The 21,607-nt window shown below is 48.7% G+C and overlaps 1 protein-coding gene across 1 annotated transcript in view; it reads left to right on the top strand.

The window, feature by feature from the left end:
• The first annotated feature begins 7,080 nt into the window (after positions 1-7,080).
• OPTC (opticin) overlaps positions 7,081-21,607 on the top strand; it is an 88,181-nt gene continuing 73,654 nt past the window's right edge. Inside the window, exon 1 of the mRNA XM_086923503.1 lies at positions 7,081-7,314. The gene's annotated coding sequence lies outside the window, so the exon portion shown is untranslated. The remainder of the gene's footprint in view (positions 7,315-21,607) is intronic.

Below are 21,607 nucleotides of genomic sequence, written 5' to 3'. Positions count from 1 at the left end.
GTTGTATTCTTGAAGTGTGTTTGCTGCGGATGCTCCCCAAACCTAAAGCACAAAGAGCAGGTAACTGGTTCATAGATTTATCTTTCACTCTTGCTAAACGGTGCATCACAATGCACTGGAAGGCAGATATGACACTGACATTTGATCTCCAGAAGAAAGACTTACACAAATGGGCTAATAATGATCATATAATCCTGACGAAAGAGGAGAGTAAGGGCAGCTGGAAATACAGTAAAAGGAGAAATTGGGACATACTGATATCTTTTGAGTATCAGCTCAGGGCACAGATAATGCACTTTCCCAATAACAGTCAAGTTAGAACCGCAAGCGAAAGGGCTACGGACAAGTTATGCTGACAACCAGAGCAGGGGCTACCAACAAGATATGCTAACAAACAGGAGGCCAGGGGCTACAGACAAAATATATCGACACATCATGGCTGAGGCTAGGGACACGATATGCTGTTACTCAGGAGGGCAGGGGCTGCAGACAAGATATGCTGATACCCGGGACATGGGCTTCGGACAAGATATGCTGACACCCAGGAGGGCAGGGGCTACGGACAAGATATGCTGACATCAAGAGCAGGAGCTTAGGACAAGATATGCTGAATCCCAGGAAAGGGGCTATAGACAAGATATGCTGACAAGGTAGAAAGCATAAGAGAGGATACGGAAGCTATATGTAAAATTAATCCTTGCTGCATGACGTTTCACATACATAGTGAAAAGCTCAAGTAGACGGACAATAGTAGGACCGTTCGATGAATTTGCAGAACATTGCCCCACCCTGTGAAATCAAGTCAAGGAATCTTGGAATTCGAAACTGAGCTTCATTTTTTTCAAAGAGTAAGGAATGGAATACATACAATATATTACAGATCCCAATCACAAATAAGAAAAGAAAATGAACAAATGGAAAGAAAAGAAAGGACCGGCATTGCCCCAGATATTCTGTTTATATCAATAATCCGAGACGGACTGCTTTTGGAACCTTCCGACTGCTATTCCATACTCCCCTGTCACGACACACCTTTCATCTCCCTGAAATCCTTCGACCAGGCCATCTTTGTTGGGCGTCTCAGAAACTATACTAAAGCAAATGGAGGATTGCGTTTCCAAGGGATAACAGCCTTCACCTGTGGGCTGCTTCCTCTGTTCCATATCCCAGGTTGCCTATTTCAAAGCGGACTACTCTGCTAAAACAGTTTCCATTGATTTAAGGCTGAGAATGAATGATTATGTGTAAAATAAAGTGCCACAAAAATCCCGCTAAATTTCCATATTTGTGCTGCTGAATTTTCATATTTGTGCCTCTAAATTTGCTAATCCATGCCACTATATCTTGGGGGGTCTGTTTATACAGCGGAAACAGAGAATGAATTGATGATAAGAGCTGGGCAGACAATCTTATTTATAAAAATATGAACAAGGGTGATTTCTTTCTCTACTTTTAAATGCCTCCTTTTAACCATTGTAGTGCGTAGTTTTACTCTATTTATCTCACTGAGTATTCTAGAACTGCCCATAATTTAGGCACTCCAGGTGGCATAGCCGAACCTTTAAGACCCCACTTTTAAGGATTTTTTAGGTCTTGTGACCTACAATGCGCGCAAGCGCATTGAGGGAACGAGAATTCAAGTGGCCAAAATCATCGTCAAACCAAGGGCTTTCAGCCCCGCGGTTTTCATGAAGTTCACGTGAGTCACGTGAGCAAACAAGCACGCGCCTCGCAAAAGGATTTCCTCCCTCCCCACATCAAAGGCATCAATCACCCTCCCACAGGCTTCCCCAGCGCTGCCCCGCCCCCTGCTTCACGGCCAGGCCATCTGTTCCCTGGCAGACCTCTCACACCTCCGTCACAGCATGCCTGTGCTCCTTGATTTATTTAGCAACAGTGCCGCTTCCAGGCACCTCCCACCTCTGACACAACATGCCCATAGGCCTTTATTAAATAACAGCGCCGCTTTTACTTTTTTTGTAAATCTTTCATGCCTCTTGCGTCCTTTTGCCACTTTGCTTCCTTTTCTAGCCACCTCTGACACAACATGCAATTAGGCCTTTATTAAATAACAGCGCAGCTTTTACTTTTTTTGTAAATCTTTCATGTCTCTTGCGTCCTTTTGCCACTTTGCTTCCTTTTCTAGCCTCTTATTACGACCTGCCTCTTCAATTACCTGCATGCCTCTCTGATTACCCTCTTCCCCTGCACGCCTCCTCTTCCTCACTGGTGCCATTGTATCCGCCCCACCTCTCCCCCCTGCTATCATGTTCTCTCCTCTCCTTCTCTCTCTACAGATCGCACCTTAATCCTTAATGACGCTCCCTCTTTGCCTCCACCACCCTCCCGTGTCCTCATTATCACTCATCATCCCAACTCGCCAAGCATTATCACATCTCCACAGGTTTTACATTTTCATTTCCACAATCAATCACTTATTCTAGCCCACTTTAAGCATTATTTTTGAATTATTGTGCATGGGCGCACCGCTTTAGATATGGTCACGCCCCCTGCTTTTATGTTTTAAAAAAACAATAGCTTTAAGTCTTGCAAATGAAACAGGTTTTGCATTTGCCCGAGCTTGAGCTATTGCATCTGACTGGGGGAGAAGGGTGATAAATGAAGAAAAAGTAGCGTTTTATGATCCGGATAAAAGGTATTTTATTTGCATGTTTTCCGCGTTCTACTACATCCCAGCACCCCAAGAGAAAGCATTACATCAAACAAATGTGCTTGTATTTGTAAACAAGAAGAACGTGCAAGGATAGGTAAGTGCACAGGGGCAAAATACAGGGAATAATGTAAACGTTTCTCAACTTTGTCATGTAGACAATTCCCTTTTGGTGAAGCTGGAGTGGACTTGTTTTTTGTTGGCTTAGCTAGTGCCGCTTTTACAGTGCGGGTTAGAGCTGCTTTTATGAAGCTTAATTTGTGACGGATAGGTGCCGGGGTTCAGATTACGTGGCAGCTTTTATTGAAATATGTGTCTATTAGCCTGCCTAAGAAACAGCACAGAAATCATATTAATCAGGAGGACATGTTGTTTAGAGGGAAAAAGCTGAGACTTTTAGCACTCGTGTTTATTTTACTTTGGCGGCAGCTACAGACGCTTTCACCATTTCTGGCCTAAAAGAGTTTCTCAGGCGGCCTTTGGAATCCGTGCGTGTCCTTTCCAGGCCATAAAGGCCTTTTTTACTCGCATATAAGCCTTATCATATGTGCCCAGCCAGCTGCAGTCATTTGCCTGTGTGATAATGTACATAAAAACGTTAGACAATAAACACTTGCGTGAAAGCAACTTATCACCCAATGCACGTGCATGCATCTCCCTGTCGCCACCCCAGTCTCCACTGCCCTCTCTTCCCTCCGCCCCCCACAGTCGTCTGCTCGCCTTCTCTACACCAGGTCCCATCACCCCTGCAGAGCACCCTCGTCTCCCCTCCCTCGCCTGTTGCACCATGCCTGCAAACGCTCCACGCATGGACCTGTATGGACACCAACAAGAAAGCATGTACTGTAACAACAGCATGTTTGTTGTGCAGATTATTTTCCTTTCGAGAATTATGTCATATGCAAAGCCACAAGGTAACACAACTTAATGACTTGTAATTGAACGTCACTAATGCAATACTTTTAATAGTAATGGTATGAAAGGGTTTTTAACTCATTCGTTCTTAATCATGATTGCAAATCAGACACAGCCTGTCTCGTGGTGCAGGCGGAGACCAGCTGTAATTAAAACATAGGGATGATTAATGTAATACAATTTTGCAATGGTTCGCATCACTTCATGGTTTGCCTTATTTTGATATCGATTGTTGGCAAAGATTGAATCCACATAATGTGTTCAATGTTTATCCTTTCGTAGTTACATGCCTGAATCTACTTCAGGACGTCCCTTCAGACATCATAGGCTGGTTAAACTAAAACATCTGTGATTATTTATTACATGTATGGCCTTCATGAACGCCCACCCCCCTCTCTGCCCCTCTCCCTCTATCTTTTCTCTGTGGTATTGTACTTTAAAAGTGTTGGTGATTACATCAGAGGCACCACCATCATTTGTCTTCAAAGGCTTGAAGGCAATCTGCTTCCCTGCCCCCCTGGTGTTTATGGCTTTTCTCGCTCGCTAATGCGTTTTTTCCCCTCCCACCCTTCCTTTGATGTCCTCCACGTGTGGTCTCTGCCTGTCGCCTCTCCGTCCTTCACAGCCCCTCTCTGTCATGGAGACTCAAATTTGGGGACTACATCTTCAAAACAAGCCTGTTCATGCTGACACTTGCAATTAGAATCCTTTCTTTATTTCCTTTCATCCTTTCTTTCTTTCCTTTCCTTCCTTCCTTTCCATCCTTTCTTGCCTTCCTTTTCTTTCTTCCATTCCTTCCTTCCTTTCCTCCCTCCCTTTCATTCCTTTCTTTCTTTCTTTCCTTCCTACCTTCTTCCTTCTTTCTTTCCTTCTTTCTTTCTTCCCTTCCACATTATCACTCAGCACCACCACAGCATCACTCAGCGCCACCCATCACTCAGCACCACCACATCATCACTCAGCGCTACCCCAGCATCACTCAGCGCTACCCCAGCATCACTCAGCACCACCACATCACCACTCAGCACCACCACAGCATCACTCAGCGCTACCCCAGCATCACTCAGCGCTACCACAGCATCACTCAGCACCACCACATCATCACTCAGCGCTACCCCAGCATCACTCAGCGCTACCCCAGCATCACTCAGCACCACCACATCATCACTCTGCGCTACCCCAGCATCACTCAGCGCTACCCCAGGATCACTCAGCGCTACCCCAGCATCACTCAGCACCACCACATCATCACTCTGCGCTACCCCAGCATCACTCAGCGCTACCCCAGCATCACTCAGCACCACCACATCATCACTCAGCGCTACCCCAGCATCACTCAGCGCTACCCCAGCATCACTCAGCACCACCACATCACCACTCAGCACCACCACATCACCACCACATCACCACTCAGCACCACACCAGCATCACTCAGCGCTACCCCAGCATCACTCAGCGCTACCCCAGCATCACTCAGCACCACCACATCATCACTCAGCGCTACCCCAGCATCACTCAGCGCTACTCCAGCATCACTCAGCACCACCACATCATCACTCAGCGCTACCCAAGCATCACTCAGCGCTACCCCAGCATCACTCAGCACCACCACATCATCACTCAGCGCTACCCCAGCATCACTCAGCGCTACCCCAGCATCACTCAGCACCAACACTTCACCACCACATCACTACTCAGCACCACCACAGCACCACTTAGCACCACCACAGCACCACTCAGCGCCACCACAGCGCCACTCAGCACCACCACATCACCACTCAGCACCACCACAGCATCACTCAGCGCTACCCCAGCATCACTCAGCGCTACCCCATCATCACTCAGCGCTACCCCAGCATCACTCAGCACCATCACATCATCACTCAGCGCTACCCCAGCATCACTCAGCGCTACCCCAGCATCACTCAGCACCACCACATCATCACTCAGCGCTACCCCAGCATCACTCAGCGCTACCCCAGCATCACTCAGCGCTACCCCAGCATCACTCAGCACCACCACATCATCACTCAGCGCTACCCCAGCATCACTCAGCGCTACCCCAGCATCACTCAGCACCAACACTTCACCACCACATCACTACTCAGCACCACCACAGCACCACTCAGCACCACCACAGCACCACTCAGCACCACCACATCACTACCACATCACCACTCAGCACCACCACAGCATCACTCAGCGCTACCCCGGCATCACTGAGCACCACCACATCACTCAGCGCTACCCCAGCATCACTCAGCTCTACCTCAGCATCACTCAGCACCACCACATCACCACCACATCACTACTCAGCACCACCACAGCACCACCACATCATCACTCAGCGCTACCCCAGCATCACTCAGCACCACCACAGCACCACTCAGCACCATCACAGCACCACCACAGCACCACTCAGCGCCACCACAGAACCACCACCACCACAGCATCACTCAGCACCACCACAGCACCACTCAGCACCACCACAGCACCACTCAGCGCCACAACAGAACCACCACAGCACCACCACGACCCAGTTAGTAGCTAGAGATAACAAGCACTGGCGTTGCCAATAGGTCTCGTAGTAGGAAAGTTGGAGCTATTACAATTGCAAATAACAATGCCTTTTATTTTTGTTTTCATTTTCAAAACATAAAGGGCTTTGTCATTTACAAAACCAATATCTCCAACTTTCCTAATACGAGACCTATTGGCAACGCCAGTGCTTGTCTGAGGTTGTTTTGGTTACTTGTTTTAAGTTTGTGGCAGCACTTGGACATCGAGGTTTTATGATTGTAATTGTTTTTGAAACTCATATTGTTATTATCTGTGATTTATGTTTTTAAGTATTTAATTGTTTCTGCACTGTGCACTTTTATAGTTAACCGAACCGAAAGAAAGTTGAAATGATGGTTAAAGAATACCTAACTACGGGTAAACAGACTGCTGCTTTGTCAAGCCAGAACTAAAGAATTAAAAAAAGTTATTCATCTAACTAGTAATTGGAAGTGTACCATTTCCGCGGTCCCTTTAAGTGTACCTGGCTTTTGCTGGTAGGAATGTGGTAAGAGAGTCACTAGTTCCTAATGCTGGCTGGTAGAGGGTATTGACAGCTGCAGCAAGCGGGCTCTAGCACTTGCTAGTGGGGCCTTTCACCCACCACATTTTTGGCGTTGGCCTGCTTCCTGTTAGGGGCCTCATGCTGGTAAGGGTGTCGCTTCCCTTTGTGTTATAAATCCTCTTGTCATTTCAGTCCCCACACTGCAACCCTTCCCCCGACCCCCTCAATGCGAGCCCTCTTCCCCAAATCCGTGCGGTTTTTGGCACACACTGTATCGAGCGCCTCGTGGTATCTTGTAATCTGGGATTAGGCACAGTTCAGTGCGCTGCCTGTTCCCAGGACCCCCTCCATTCTAACTCCACCTCCCTGCGGCCCCCACCGACCCTCGCAGCAGAGACCGCAGTCACTGGTAAACTTCAGAGGCCTGCGGATGCCCGGGGGCTGCGGGACGCCAGCCGGGGACAGCTGCAAGCACAGGGCTGATTGGTCCTCCTCCCACCTCCACTTCAGCCCACCCCCCTCTCATGGCCCCGCTCTTCCTCCCCCTGAGGCAGGTTCTCTCAGCTCTGCCCACCACCACCCGGACCCCTCATTAAGACTCCTTCCTGGAGGCCTCACATCCCCTCGAAGCGGCGGCTGTGCGCGGCTCCCGGCGGAGGCGAGGGTAAGCGGCGGCGGGCAGGGGCATTGATGACGAGGCAGGCCTGGTAAGGGGCAGGGTGTGCCAGGGCTCACTGTAAGCAACGGGGGCACAATCCTGCGAATAAAATAAGGGCACAGGGAGCGGACCATAGCAAGAGCTGTGGCACACGGGTCTGTGCCAGGGGACAATGCAAAACATTTGGGCTGAATGGGTGAAGTCAGCGCATTGAATGGGAGATGACCCCGGGGAATGAAGACACACGGTGGGGCGGAGTGAGTGGTGATACCCAACAATGTAAAGAATAACGGGGTACACGGAGGGGGAGGGTCACAGGTCACGGAAGTTAGCCGGGGCCGGAAGGTCAGAACTGTCCAAAAGTAAAGAATGGAGCTTGAGGAAGCACGCGGAAGATGTAAAGAGCGGCAGTTGTAGGCGGTGCACTCGCAAACAAGGGAAACAGATATGTAATGGAGGTGCCGCCGGGAGGATGGTCTTGGGAACTCCGACCACGTTAAACGGAATGGGGCACCGCAGGTGGGCCCAGTGTTTGGGGACAGCCCGTCATTTGTATAAACCTGGCGTTGCTGGGCTTCGAAAGCGGGCTGAGCCGGTCTAGCCTTTCACTACTCCTAGATCGATAACATAAGCATCAGGAGCCAAGTAAAGGCAACACCTGTTGTTTTCACAGCTACGAACCATCAATCCCCCTTCACGTTTGTGGGCACGGGTAACGCAATGCTTTATTTGTGCGTCTACTTTTTGCCTCGCCTCCTGGACTCTTGTTTGGCTTGTGTTTGTTTTTTCAATGAGCGTGTACACGCCCAGCAGTAGTAGCGTGCTCATCACCAGGGCGTGGGCGGGTCCGGCCTCGGTCCTTTGTGCTCCCCGCGGAGCGCGCAGGAAGTCGCCCGCGTGGTGCCTGGCTTCACGACAGGAGGCTTCGATTCAAGGCTCGCGCGAGTTACAAGAGGGGAGTTTGGACAAAAGGTTCATGTTGGAGTTAAAAATAAACTCGAAGATTCTCAGATGGTGTATTAATATTTGTAAGCCGCTCTTCTGCAGTTAGTCCAGCCTCCTAGCGCTGACTGTATTCGCGGCGCTACGTGGATCGTACAGCGCAGGTGTGGCGCGGGCTGGGTCTACTTTTAACTGTGTTTACGATGCTCATGTTTGGGTGCGGGGCTTTGAAGCATAGGCGCCGGAAGGCGTGGTGTAATGGGAGGAGGGGGGCGGGGTGAAGAAGCACCCCCAAAATAACCATGCTAGGATTCAAAAGATGAATAAGCAATAAACATCTCTTTAAAATGTGTGTTTAACTTGTCACCTTTCCAAAGGCAGAAGTGTGGCTCAATGGTTAGAGCGGCAGACCTTGATGCAGAGCGCTGGCCAGGGACCAGGGTGCGGGAATCGGGCTTAAATTCCTCTGACCGGATATTCTCGCCTCAGTGCCGAATCTAAGCATGGGCCCCACGCTGCAACTCTGGGCAATAGCTTGCTTAGTCTCCACAACGGCCCCCGATACACAAGGGATGCCTGGTTTCACCATGGGATGCCCTGGAGTGGACACCTCACAAGGAAAAGCCAGGAGGGGTTCCCTTGTGGTAGGAGTACAAGCGCCGGGATGCTTACGGGTTACTGTTCGCGCTATACAAATGCAACACATTCACAGATGCCAGATATCAGACAAGGTTTTCTGTCAAATTGCTGCGTATTCTTTTAACACAGAGCTTGGTGTTTACTTATCCTCCTTTGACTCCAAAGTTAGAGTGTTTTGTAAAGTGAAACATCTGACAGTCTTGCTGGGATACTAGGAGTGTGGAAGGAAAAGCTGTAGGATGTCAGTTTTTGCTAACACGCTCACCATGTCAACACCTGTGCGTGGAACGTGCACATATTTCAACATATATCCGCAGTTAGGAAAGAACAAATAAAGCATGTCAATTCATGAAGCTTTATTCGGTACATACAAGATGACCATAAAAGCACAGCAATAAATTATAAAAACAGATAAAACATGATTACAATCAAGGTTTAAAACATGATTCTTTAAATAACATACTTTTACGTGCCCTAATAGATTATATCGGCAGTTTCCAGATTAAATAACAAACTCATTGCCTGGTTCACTGTACATACACCATGATTTACAAACAAGGGCTTCAGGCAGGCTATCCTAAAATTCATATACAATTTACAGATCAATAAGCATGTATTTTTTGTAATTATGAAGCGTGCTGGAACTAAAGATTTTAATGGGATCAAAGCAAATCCCACACTATACTTGACGACTTGCAAATTGTTATTTTTTGCTTAAACCGTTTCCACACATTGTTGTTTGTACCCTTAATAGTTTTAGCAGTAAAACTGCATGCAGGTGCTCCCCTTTTTTGTCCATTCCAATGGAAAATGTGCTGTCTGTCAGTGACAGTGAGCGACCACACTTCAGTAACATATTTGTGACAGTGCGCTCCATAAGGCACCATGGCGTACATACTACACCCTTACAACTGTCCTGCGCAACGGGTGTGACTCATCTTCTACACTTGTTCTTTGTGCGACACTTGGATGTTTCACACTCCTTATGACTTCAGTGATGTGACTTTGAAGGCAGCACCACAGTCTGAAAACTGTTTGAGCTCCACTGCTTTGAAGAGTGTGGTAGCATAAGTGTAGGGAGACAGGGATGTGCATTGTCCTAACCAATGTATGCCCCGACCCAATGTCAGTGTTTCGCTGCTCAATGTATCCGGTGTGTTTGGCACTGTCTCCATGTCCCAGTAATCACCCCCCTCCCCTTTGTCCCAGTGATGGTGTCTCCCTGTCCCGCTCTTTGTGTCAGTATCCATGGAGCCAGGTGTACGAAAATATTTGTGGTGCCCACGTCACGAGGCTAATTGTGTGATGAATTGCAGGGGGTAGGGAATAGGACCAACGCATGGTTGTGATAGTATGCAACTTGATCCATTTTATGATTGGACCATGCCACTCATTTTTCTTGGCAAGCCTCAGCTCCTGCCTGCTCTGCACACGCCCTGTCCCCGCCACTCCCTGTACCCTGCACAAAATGTCGGATGTTGCTCAGCATCCATTAATCAACTACTCAGACATGGCACTCAAGTGCTGATGAGCCTGACTCCTTAAGGTTTTCCAGTTTAATGAATTCTGTGTGTCATCTGTGCAACTCTAGCAAGTTAAGATGAATGCAAGACACAGCGCTTCCCATGAGATGCCAGTTACTTCCAGTAAAAGATATTCAAAATAGGCTGAGCACAAAATACACCATCTTTGCATTTTATGCTCAGCAGAAGATCTTTTATTGGCTCATTTGAGAGGTTTTGGAATCACCGAGCAGACAACACAAAACCCGGAAATGTGGCATTTATTCAGACCTTTTCTTTCCCTGTCATGTCACAGGGAGGAAAAACACCCTCCTTCTCCCCTCTGCCCAGCCCTCGGCATCAAATAAGATGTCTGGGCGGATTAAGGCGAAGGACAATGGGTGGAAGCCTCCTCCCATTCATCCATTTTTAACCATTCAAGGGTTGTCTGGGGTTTGGGTGCTTGGCAGTGGCAACAGCAGAAAGTAAGCTAACCTTTCAGAACCGGTTTACTTTCTGTGTGTGGTGCTTCCCTGTGAACTCTGAGCCAGGGGTTGCACTAGCTGGTTGCAGGACATTTCTTCATCAGGTAATGATGAGATGGGAGTCAAATGCTGAAAGGCTGAGCCTCTTCCACTGTCTGTATGTAGGTCGGTCGGTGTTCCCGTAGAAGTTGTTCTTGTCAGGTTGTTCACAAAGAAGGGTATGAGGTGGTAGTGGCTGCACATTATGGGACCGTTTACTGCACAGCTTTCCAAACTGTGTGGCGCGACACGTTACTGTGTCGCGACCCACACGTAGGTGTGTCGCGTGATGACGTATGCCTGCCAGCCGATATTTGGTGAATGCGACTCGAGCCCCACTCACTCCGTGATTACGATGTGCACGCGATGTGCAAGGCAGAAGGCGAAGCAGCTGCGGAGCGGAGCCTTGTGGGAGTATTGATCCCCCCTCCCTCCCCCCCCTGTGTGGTGAGGGTGTGTGGGTAGGCCTAAGCGACCAGCATGGCCGCGTGCGCAGGGGTGGAAGCGCGGAGCATCAGCCAGTAAACCACACACTCGTCTCATTTGGAAGTGACGTGCCCGAGCGCGCGTCCTTCTTTTATTGGACCCCGCAGACCACGCCTGGCCTGCGGATGCGTGGATGCGTACGTGCGTCTGCTAGAGTGCTAACCGCACTACATCTCTATCCAACTTTCAACAATTTCAAAATGTTCAGTAAACTGTTCATGAAATGAATATACAATGATGAAAGGGTACTTGCGTGCTCCCCGGTTGCAGAGTTCAGGAGCTCAGGTGGCAGACATAGTCATTGAGCTTCTGGTTGGGGCGGGGGTTGGGCCTCAGACTGTAACGAGGCGTGCGGCCCGAGCCTCGATCCCCGTGATGGGCCTGGCTCCGGACGGGGGTGGAGTGTGTGGGTGCTTCAGGCTCTGGTGTGAGGCCCCCGCCGTCTGCTGCAGAGCTACTCGCCGCTTCTGGTGCTGTCGCTCCGGGTGTTTCGGGGATGTCCTCCTGGGCTTCAGCACTTGTGTTGCCGTCTGGAGTGACTATTTTGAACCACGACGAGTTCCTTGACACTTCTTCTCCCTCCTTGTTGGCGGTCACCATGGTGCCCTTCGTGTTGGTGACCGTCCACGGCCCTGGTTCATAGAAGGTCCGAAACTTTCCCCCGGGTCGTCGATTCTTGATGATGACCCGGTCTCCTCGATGTAGTTGCCTTGGTGTGGCCCTGCGGCGGCTGCTCGCCCGCATGTTATTCCTGCGCCGGCGTCTTTGTGCGCGTTCCTGCATCTCATCCAGTTCCTCATCTTCCCGCCTTGGCCCCGGCGGCACGGGGAGGAAGTCCCTACGTTGGCCTTGAAACATCAACGACCACGGGCTTCTCAGCGTGGTGCAATGGGGCGTTCCACGGTATTCTCTCAGGAATTCGTGCAGTCTCTGTTCGGGGTCGGCCTCTTCGACCACTGCGATCCTGAACATTTTGTTAAGTGTTCGCATGAATCGCTCCACCTCCCCGTTGGCTTGTGGCCACTGGGGAGTGATGCGCCGGTGGGTGATGCCTCGCGTCGTCATGAAGGTGGCAAACTCTGCTCCCTGGAAGGGAGGGCCGTTGTCGCTTTTGAGTTCACCAGGCAGGCCGAATAGGGAGAACATCTTTTCAAGTGCTGGCCCCACGTGGGCAAAAGCCGTGGATTGTATTTTCTCTACGAGGGGGTATTTGGAATAAGAGTCTATGACCACCAGAGTATGCCCCTCACCGGGGAAGCTTCCAAAATCCACGCTGACCTTTTCCCATGGAGCTGTGCAGGCTTCCTCCGTGATGATGGGGACTGGTCGTTCCGGGTCGCTGGTTAACTGGCAGGACATGCAGTTCTTAACATACTCGTCCACGGTGCTTTCCAGTGCGGGGAACCACACCTTCTCGCGCATGCGCGCCTTCATCTTGGTGACCCCTTGGTGACCTCCGTGTGCCAGTTGGGTGGCCCGATGTCTGAGTCGCCTTGGTATCACGAGGCGCGTCCCTCTTAGGAGTGTGCCCTCCTCCGTGGCGCTGAGTTCATGGCGGATCTGCCAATACTTGGTGAGGGTTTCCTTGTCCGCCGCCGACCAACTCGGGGGGGGGCCGGAGATAATCCGTCCAGGACCCTTCTTGCACCGCCTGGAGTGACTGCATGTAGGGGAGGTCTTCTGTGGCTGCCTCCTTGATTTCATCTAGAGTCATGCACTGGGGGCAGGATGTGAGAGCCACCCACTGAACATAGCCATCACACTCCTCATCAGTGGCTGTCAGTTCTCGCGGCAGTGGGTGCCGTGACAAGTAGTCGGCTGGATTTTTGGCTCCGGGTCTGTAGATGACCTCCATGTCATAGGTTTGGAGCTGGATCACCCATCTCTCGATTCGTGGCAGTGGATGGGGGGCACTGCCCTTGAAGAGTGGCACCAAGGGTTGGTGATCTGTGACCATGACGAATGCTTGTCCGTGTAAGTAAAGGTGGAAGTGTCCACAGGCCCACTTGATAGCTAGCGCTTCGCGCTCAATCTGGGCATATCTAGCCTCGGTGGGAGTTAGGGCTTTGCTCGCAAATGCTAGGGCGGTCCATTTCCCTGGTTCATGTTCTTGTGTCAGGACTGCCCCGAGCCCCACGGGGCTGGCATACGGCGCTGCTCACGGCCTGAGCGCGCGGCCTTGCTGGGATAGAGCGATATCGGAGCCGCCTCTACTCCACCATCCCAGGCACTCACTCTGTTGGTAAGTAGTGAGGCTTAGAGCGTTTTGCAGCATTTTAAACCGCTGAGTTTAAGCTGTATTTGCTATACAGACAAAGTATGTAGGCAGTTTCACACCTTAAAAACTGTTATGAAGAGGAGTACATCTGCGCATAAAATTAAAGATTATTACCGCCCGGCACCGACCCTCACTGTGACTGTCACTACAGTCTCAGCAATGGGTTCATGCACCAGGCATCGTGATCCTCCAGATAATTACGGGGGACGGCCGACAGTGTGACAGAGAGATAAAAGTAAGTAAAAAAAAGACAAGGCAGCCGTGTAGCATGTGTCGTGACATTGCTGAGCACAGAGGATTACACCAGCCTTTTCACGCAGCTGCTGAGCCTCAGAATCATTGCGGAGTGTCGAAGCCATGATGAGGCGGTCTGTGCAAATAATTGCCAATCGCCTGAAAGCAAAAGTGAGTGCAGCCTGGAGTGTGAACTCACTCTGCTTGATCTACAAATCTACTTTCACTGAATAGTGCTAGCGCAGGATGACAATACTGGTGCCATCCAACAAATTACTTTCAGCGCGGCCACCGTCGCAGTTAAGTTAGCAGAGCTGGTGTTGTATTAATTCACTCTGTGACCGTCTGTTGATGTAATCTAGGGCTGGGCGGGTTGCAGCGCACCAACCAGGGCGGACACCACTCACAGCTCGCTAATTATTTGTATTAGGCTTGAGCAGTGCATTGCTGAACTCTACTGTATTCTGATAGTTACCTCGTCCTGATTGCACTAGTGCGCCATACTCACTCTCCTGAGGCTTGCCAATGCCTGTGCTGTCTGCGGCTGCTCGCAAGTCATCTGACTACTGACTCTTTTACTTATGATATAATATAATATGTATTAAAAACAACCTACAAGGAATTAACGTGTGATATTTAGGCAGCTTCCGTCGTCAAAAAAGAGGGAGTGTGATCAATGGATCGAACGGGCACCAATTACCACCTCAGAAGGGAGGCGGAAGGTCCAGTTGCAGCGTGTGCCCGTGTGTAGAGTACTCAAAACAACAACAAGCGGGGTTGCTGAACTGTTCCTGGTAGTATTCCAAGACCTTTAGGCATAGGATTCCCCTGAGGTAAAACACACAAGCATGTCCCTGTTTTTAACCCCCACCCACACTTTCACCAGGTCCTGAAGAATCGCGGGAAGAACCCAAGCGAGAAACATGTTGACCGACCATCACATTAGTCTAGTTTGAAACACGGCACGTAACTCTCCGTGACCTTACAAACTAAACTACACCTTTTTAATAATAGTAGGAGGACCTCCAGAATAAAGTTGTTTCCGGGACCCTCTACTATATTTTAAATCTTACCTTTTCATTTCTAGGATACTATCGCCCTGGCCCACATACCCACACTTCATCAACAGGCAGCTGGACAAAAAGATCTCCGCTAAAGAGCCCCTCTTTGAGGTGAGCCCGTCGGGGATTGCACCGCCTCCCCGACGAGGAGCAACCGCCGATGATGAAGCATGACATCCCTCGGGGTGTGTGAGGCAAACATGTCCAACCTAATGGATGCCCAAGGGTGTTAATATACCCCTTCGGTACAGCCAATCTTCTTTTCTTCTTCCCTACCAGGAACAGTTCAGCAACCCCGCTTGTTGTTTTGAATATTTAGGCAGCTGGCATCAATTAAGTCAGCTGAGAAGATCCGTGTTTTGGGGGCCCTCAGCAGAACTAGCGTGCAGTGCCAGCACTGGTACCTTTTTTCTCCATTAATATGTGGTAAAAAGTTGCCTTTAACATTCTGGTACCTTTCTCGACAAACCAGGTCCCGATTAATTGCTGCTGCCGTCCAGTGCTGGCTGTGTTAAATTACCGGAAGACCGACACTTGCGTTCAACTTCCTGCCTTCAAACACAAGTGCAGGTAGTGCCGTTTCCTTTCTAGTGCTTGACCCACAAGTGCAGGTAGTGGCCTTTCATTTCTGGTGCTTGCTTTGAGGCACTTTCAAAATCTTTGGATTTATCGTTACTCAAATGTGTGTACTTTCTATATTTATACGTTTCGCTTGCCTTCATTGCTTGATTTTGCTCGTGATAAACTAAATGTCACTCACAGTCATTGAAATGTCACTCATAATTACACTGAAATTATGAAAATGCCAAACATAGCAATCTGAAACCTTGGCAGCTATGACATCTGTGATCAGGCTGGGAGAGCGCGTCTTCTTGTAAGGGTAGCAGAGGAGTTTTTCGATGGGGAAAATGTTATCCCCATAGAAAAAAAAGTTGACTGACGCATTTATGGATTGATTTTTCCTATTCGGAAATGGGAAGGGGCGTTCTCCTGGAACTTTTTGTGAATTCAAAGAAAGTGGAAAACCTGCTCCAAATGTAAGAGTAACCTACAAGGAGCAGATTTCCACCTTTCTTGGTGAATAGGCAAGCCCATAGATTTCCACCTTACCTTGTGTAGGCAGGCCTATAGATTTGTGTGTGTAGGGCTGTGTGTGTGTAGGGCTGTGTGTGTGTGGGGTGTGTGTGGGGGGGTGTGGGTGGGGGTTGTGTGTGGGTGGGGGTTGTGTGGGTGGGGGTTGTGTGGGTGGGGTTGTGTGTGTGGGGGGTTGTGTGTATGGGGGGGTTGTGTTTGTGGGGGGTTGTGTGTGGGAGGGTTGTGTGTGGGGGGTTGTGTGTGGGCGGTTGTGTGTGTGTGGGGGTGTGTGTGGGTGGGGGGTTGTGTGTTTGTGGGTGGGGTGTAGGGTTGTGTGGGTGGGTGTGTGGGTGTGGGGGGTGGAGTTGGTGTGGGGGGATGTGTGTGTGGGTTGCGGGTGGGGGTGTGTGTGTGGGGTTGTGTTGGATTGTGTGTGTGGGTTCTGTGTGTGTGTGGGGGTTGTGTGTGTGTGGGTTGAGTGTGTTTGTGGGTGTGTGAGTTAAGTTGTGTGTGTGTGGGTTGTGATGGTTCGGGCTCGCTCGCTGCGCTCGCTCGCGTTACTGTGTCCCTGGGAAATTTTGCACAAAAAGGTGTGTCACCAACATGAAAAGTTTGGAAAGCTGTGGTTTACTGTGACGAGTCCTGGCAGAGCGAAGATTACATCCAAGCCGTGGCCCACGAGACTGTCAGCCCAGAGACCAGTTAGGAGTAATACTGGGCCCCAGGGCTAAGGTTGAGTCAATTGAGATGACCAGGGCTGCCAGAGATTGCTGTGGTTTACCAAATGAGCTGGAGAATGTAGCCGAAGGGAGCAGAGGACAAGGAGAGGTTTGCATTCAGCCATGTCAAGACCCTGAAAGCTGTGGTCTTGAAGGCTGCCTGATAATGCCTTCTAGGCCTCCTTTCGTCTTCGTGGCACACCTTAGGGTGCTGATTCTCTATTCCACTAGGATGTCTACATAGCAGGTCAGCCAGATGTCATCCCCATGCCAGGTTTCTGTGATGAACAGGTCTTGCGTTGAATCTAAGGTCAGGTTGTAGATGTTTAGGGTGGTTCTTGTCATTGATCACGCCTTGGTAAGGAGAAAGTCCAGCTGGGTGGAGGAGATTAGTCGAGGATGGTTGAAGGTAAGTGGGGGTTTGGAGTCGGAGGGGGGTGGACTTAAGGGTTCAGGAGAAATGTGAAAGGCCCAATGTAAGCCTCCAGGAGGTGAAGGGCGAACTTTATAGGGTGAGAATGGGAGGGGAGAAGGTCAGTAGAGACTAGTTATGTATGCAAGGCAGCAAGGGGTGTCACATCATGTGAAAGGAACAGTGGCCACAGTGAGGAGAGGCTGGGGGTAGAGAAATAGATGATAGTACAGGGAAGCTTAGCCAGAGAGGGCAGGCTGCAACATGGAGGCTTTCACCTTAAGTAAGCTGGGTATGTGGCTCTGGAGTGTTACCAGGACAAAGTGGAATGCGGAGTTGAGGCCAGCTGAAGGGTCCAAAAGAAGCTGATAAATGGGACGCGTGAGGCTTCCGAATGAAGCAGAGCGGGAGGATGGAGAGGGAAGGTAGAGAGGTTGTTAGGCAAGGTGGGAGGAAGAGGAATGAGGACAGAGTGAGACTGGGACAGGGGAAGCCTAAAAGTGGCCAGCAAGGCAGGAGGCAATGTAGTAGAAGGTGGTGTAAGGTGTGTAAAGAGTGTTTGGATAAGGACAGGATGGTTGAGGGGTGGAAAAGCTGGATGGCTAAGGAAGGGGTGTGGTGGAATGAGAGGGTTGTAGGGTATTGTTATGCGGGTGAGGTGATAGGAAGACTGATGGGCTAAGGGGTGTGGGATGCGAATAGTGGGTTAAGGAGTTAGAAGGTGGGGCAGAAGCTAGAAGGCAGGTTGCATGGGCTAGGAGAGCATTAAACAGTAGCTGAAATTAAGTAGGGTGACTGACTACATTTAAAGTTAGCTAAAGGGACACGTGTAGGAATAGCTCAGGTGGTTAATGCACTTGTCACAGAGCAAGACAGGTAATCTATGGTCACAGACCTGAATCATTATAAAATAGTTTAGAGAATTAATTTGCCTGCTCTGGATCATTGATCAATCCAGCGGGTTAATGCACTTGTTGCAGAGATTCTTATGTAACATGTAGATCAGAGGTTCCAAACCCGATAAAATAACACATAAGCCTGCATGTAAACAGCAATGAATATGTTGGATTCTACAATTTTTTACCTTCATTATCCACTCCCTAAAGGTTGCTAGAGATGGGGGCCATTATTAGTAGAAACACTATTAAATTTCCAAAAAAACCTGGCCCTGACATAACTAGCTTTTAGAAATGGGATCCAGCTAGTTTCCACCACCTGCCAGCACTGAAGGTTTAAGACATGTATGCCATAAATGGGTGTGTTCCCAATGGTGTGTATAATGTGACACTCACATCCAGTAAGCAAACTGCACTCCAGAACTCATACTCAGTTAATGACACTATACTTAAAAGAGCCAGGCTCACACTGTGTGAGCGACACTGCACTTAGAAGTTAGTCTCATTCAATGAAGAGACTGAGCTTCAAGTGCTAAGAAAAGCACTGGATGAGTGACTCAATGTAATGCCCCATTGAATGAAAAGGTGCTCCAAGATGTGGGATTCATTCTTCACGGTGACACTCTTGGCTGTATGACGTTACAACACATGCTTTTACCCTGCATACCGTGGCAATGCAATTTTTTACCCCGACTTGCTGTCGTGGGTGCGCTGAATGTTGGAGTAGTATAATTTACTATTCCAACTCCAGTCTGTGCAACAGTAGGGAAGGTGTTGGAGTTAAAGCCAACACCTACTACCCCAGACAGCAAGCCATTTTCGTTGCAACAGCATGTGGGGTAAACGCATGCAGTGTAACAGTTTTCCCACACTCTTCAGTGAGGAGTGCACCCCACACACAATGAGTGACATTATGCTTTAAAGTGTAAGACACTTTCCCAGTGCCAATGCACCATGGTGTGATTGCTCATCGGCACTTCAGATGCATAGAATGAGTCTGATATGATGCCTGTGCCCAGCCCTTAGTAAATGGGGTTGCCATGAAGTGGGTTCTTCTCAATAATGACTGTTTGTGCACATGTAACTCTTCCAGATCCATTGCTAGTTATGAGAGGTGCCCATAGAGGGACTTTCTGGCTACTTCTTTGCAGATGATACTCAAATATTGCCTTCCTGTCTTCTTGAAATGTAAACATCTCACCCTTTACAACTACCTGTTTACTGTTCAATTTTGAAGGACCCCATACTCCCTACACCTCCACAACACAGGTAAGTAAAATCCGAGCCATTTTATCACCTCTGTCCTTCTGCCTCTATTATTTTTATTTTACCCCCCTGCCACTCTTTTCTGCTCATTGCAATGTGGGTATTACTTTGCTGTTTTCTTTCCTTTTAGTGATTATTCTCCTCCTGAAGCACACTTCTTTTCTTTGCTTTTTTAGGTTTCGCCTCTGTCACACCTAAGATACACCTGTTCTTACTTATTCATGCAAGTTAAATGCACATGCTCGTCCTAGTTTTTTATCTCCTTGGCTACTACATCTGTTTCTTTTTAGGTTTCCACAGCTATTTCCATGTCTCCTCTTCAATCTGTTTTTTTTAACTCTCTCTCTCTTCTAATGTCACTCCTTTCTCTTGCTTCTTTTCACTGGCTCAAGTTCATTCTCTCCTTTCTTATGTTATTTCTCTGTGTCGTTTCTTAGAATATTTTAGTTCTCATCTGTCCCTAATTCTATTGCCTGATCATCTTCTGTAGAAACACTGCCACCATTCATTCTGCCCCACTCCCTCACTTGGTCGCACCACATCCCTTTGCACCGATTTCTGCTTTTGCTCACTTTCTTTGCTTATCCTGAAACAATGGGATGAACTCCTTTTATCAGTTTGCTCCACTGCTAGACTCATTTCATTCTGTCTCCTTAGGGAACACTTAACTGCCGGTCCTCAGTCATTTGCGACCCTTGTACATTGAGACTTTTATGAACTTACAGTTTTGTACAGATTTGTCACCAATGTTGAAAGAAACACTTTATAAAGTCAATAAAAAGGTGTTAGTGTGGTTGGCGTGGTCCCCATTGCTTTTCCAATGTCTGAGGTGGACCACTGCATCTCAACACATCATTCAGTATCGCTAATAGGGCACTATCATTACCTCCTGCCGGTAGGAATTCCTAGTCCTTTAGGTGTGCTCTTTTATTTTTGCACCCATCAGCCTCCCTATGGGTGTCCAGAAATGTTATAACTTGGGCACTTCTGTTCTCGCTGCACATTGCCCAACTTGGCAATATACCCACCTCATTTGGGTCTTCAAATAAACTCTTTAGCAATGAAAACTAAATCTTCTTCTCCAAAATCTGCACCCTCATCTTCATGAGTAAGTTGCCAACTGACAATCGCTGAATGGTTCTGTGAGGCATGAAGCAAAATTCAGCAAAGACAGAAATCATTAACTTCCCGAACACAAGGAGATGATGGACGAAGCGCTGAAACTTTTCAGACACTCACCTCCAGTCACAGATCTGGGTTGAATCCATCATCATTCTTTAGCTCACTTTGCCACCTCAGTTCAGCCCTAAGTTGGCAGGGTATGTCCAGACATGGGGTTCTTGTTCACTTTGCCACTGGATTCAAGCTAGCCTGGCTGATGAGGACTGTTAGCCCGAAACCAGTCCAAGGATGCTTGTTTCCGGTCCAGGGAAGACCTGGCTTGGCATTTCGGGCTGAACTGTTCCCATGAGGTACAGGGTCAAGACTGATTTGCATATGGCTGGGTCTGAACTGGGTTGGCAAAGTGCGCTAAAGAACGATGATGGTTTCAGCCCAGATCTGTGACTGGGGGTGAGTGTCTGAAATGTTTCAGAGCTCCATCCATCATCTCCTTGTGTTTGCATTATTTACTTCCCATCATACACAGCCCCAGAACCCATCCATGTAAAAACACATTTTTCTCCGGACACCATTGTACCTCACCTGGATGCATTAAGTACACCTGTGACATGTCCATGTGGCCATCTACCCTCAAGGGCTACTGAACAGCTGCAAGTTCCAACCCACACTTATTCCATGCGTCCTCGTCATTCTAGTCCTTAAAAAATGGGAATATTGCAAAAGAGTCCTCAGCGGGCTCTTGCTACTCCTTACCCCTGGAGAAAGTGTTCAGTTTAGTTAACCATAGTTTTAACTAAACTAGATACACCTACTGCTGTCTTCTTTTAATTTTACTCTATACACATTTCTTTCCCGTGATCTCATATGCATCCATGGTCTTAATTCCTCTTCTCTCATCCAAATCTCATTCACCCTTAGCTTCACCTAGCACTCACAAAACCCTAGCTCTCTTTACAATCCCAACCCTCTCTTCACAGTGTCCTGACTTGACTCCTTTGCTTCCTATTACACCTCCAAAGGAAGGCTCTTGCCCTAGGTTTCAACATAACCACTCAAATGGAAAGTGCTGCATTTGGCAGGAGGTTACCTACCTTCTTTCATAGCCTTATATCAGCTCTCAAACACCACATCTTCTCATTTTAAG

The sequence above is a fragment of the Lissotriton vulgaris genome, chromosome 5 (assembly GCF_964263255.1).
Source record: "Lissotriton vulgaris chromosome 5, aLisVul1.2, whole genome shotgun sequence".
Taxonomy (NCBI): Eukaryota; Metazoa; Chordata; class Amphibia; order Caudata; family Salamandridae; genus Lissotriton; species Lissotriton vulgaris.
Note: the sequence above shows the minus strand (reverse complement) of the source record. Positions and strands in the feature narration are given on the sequence as shown.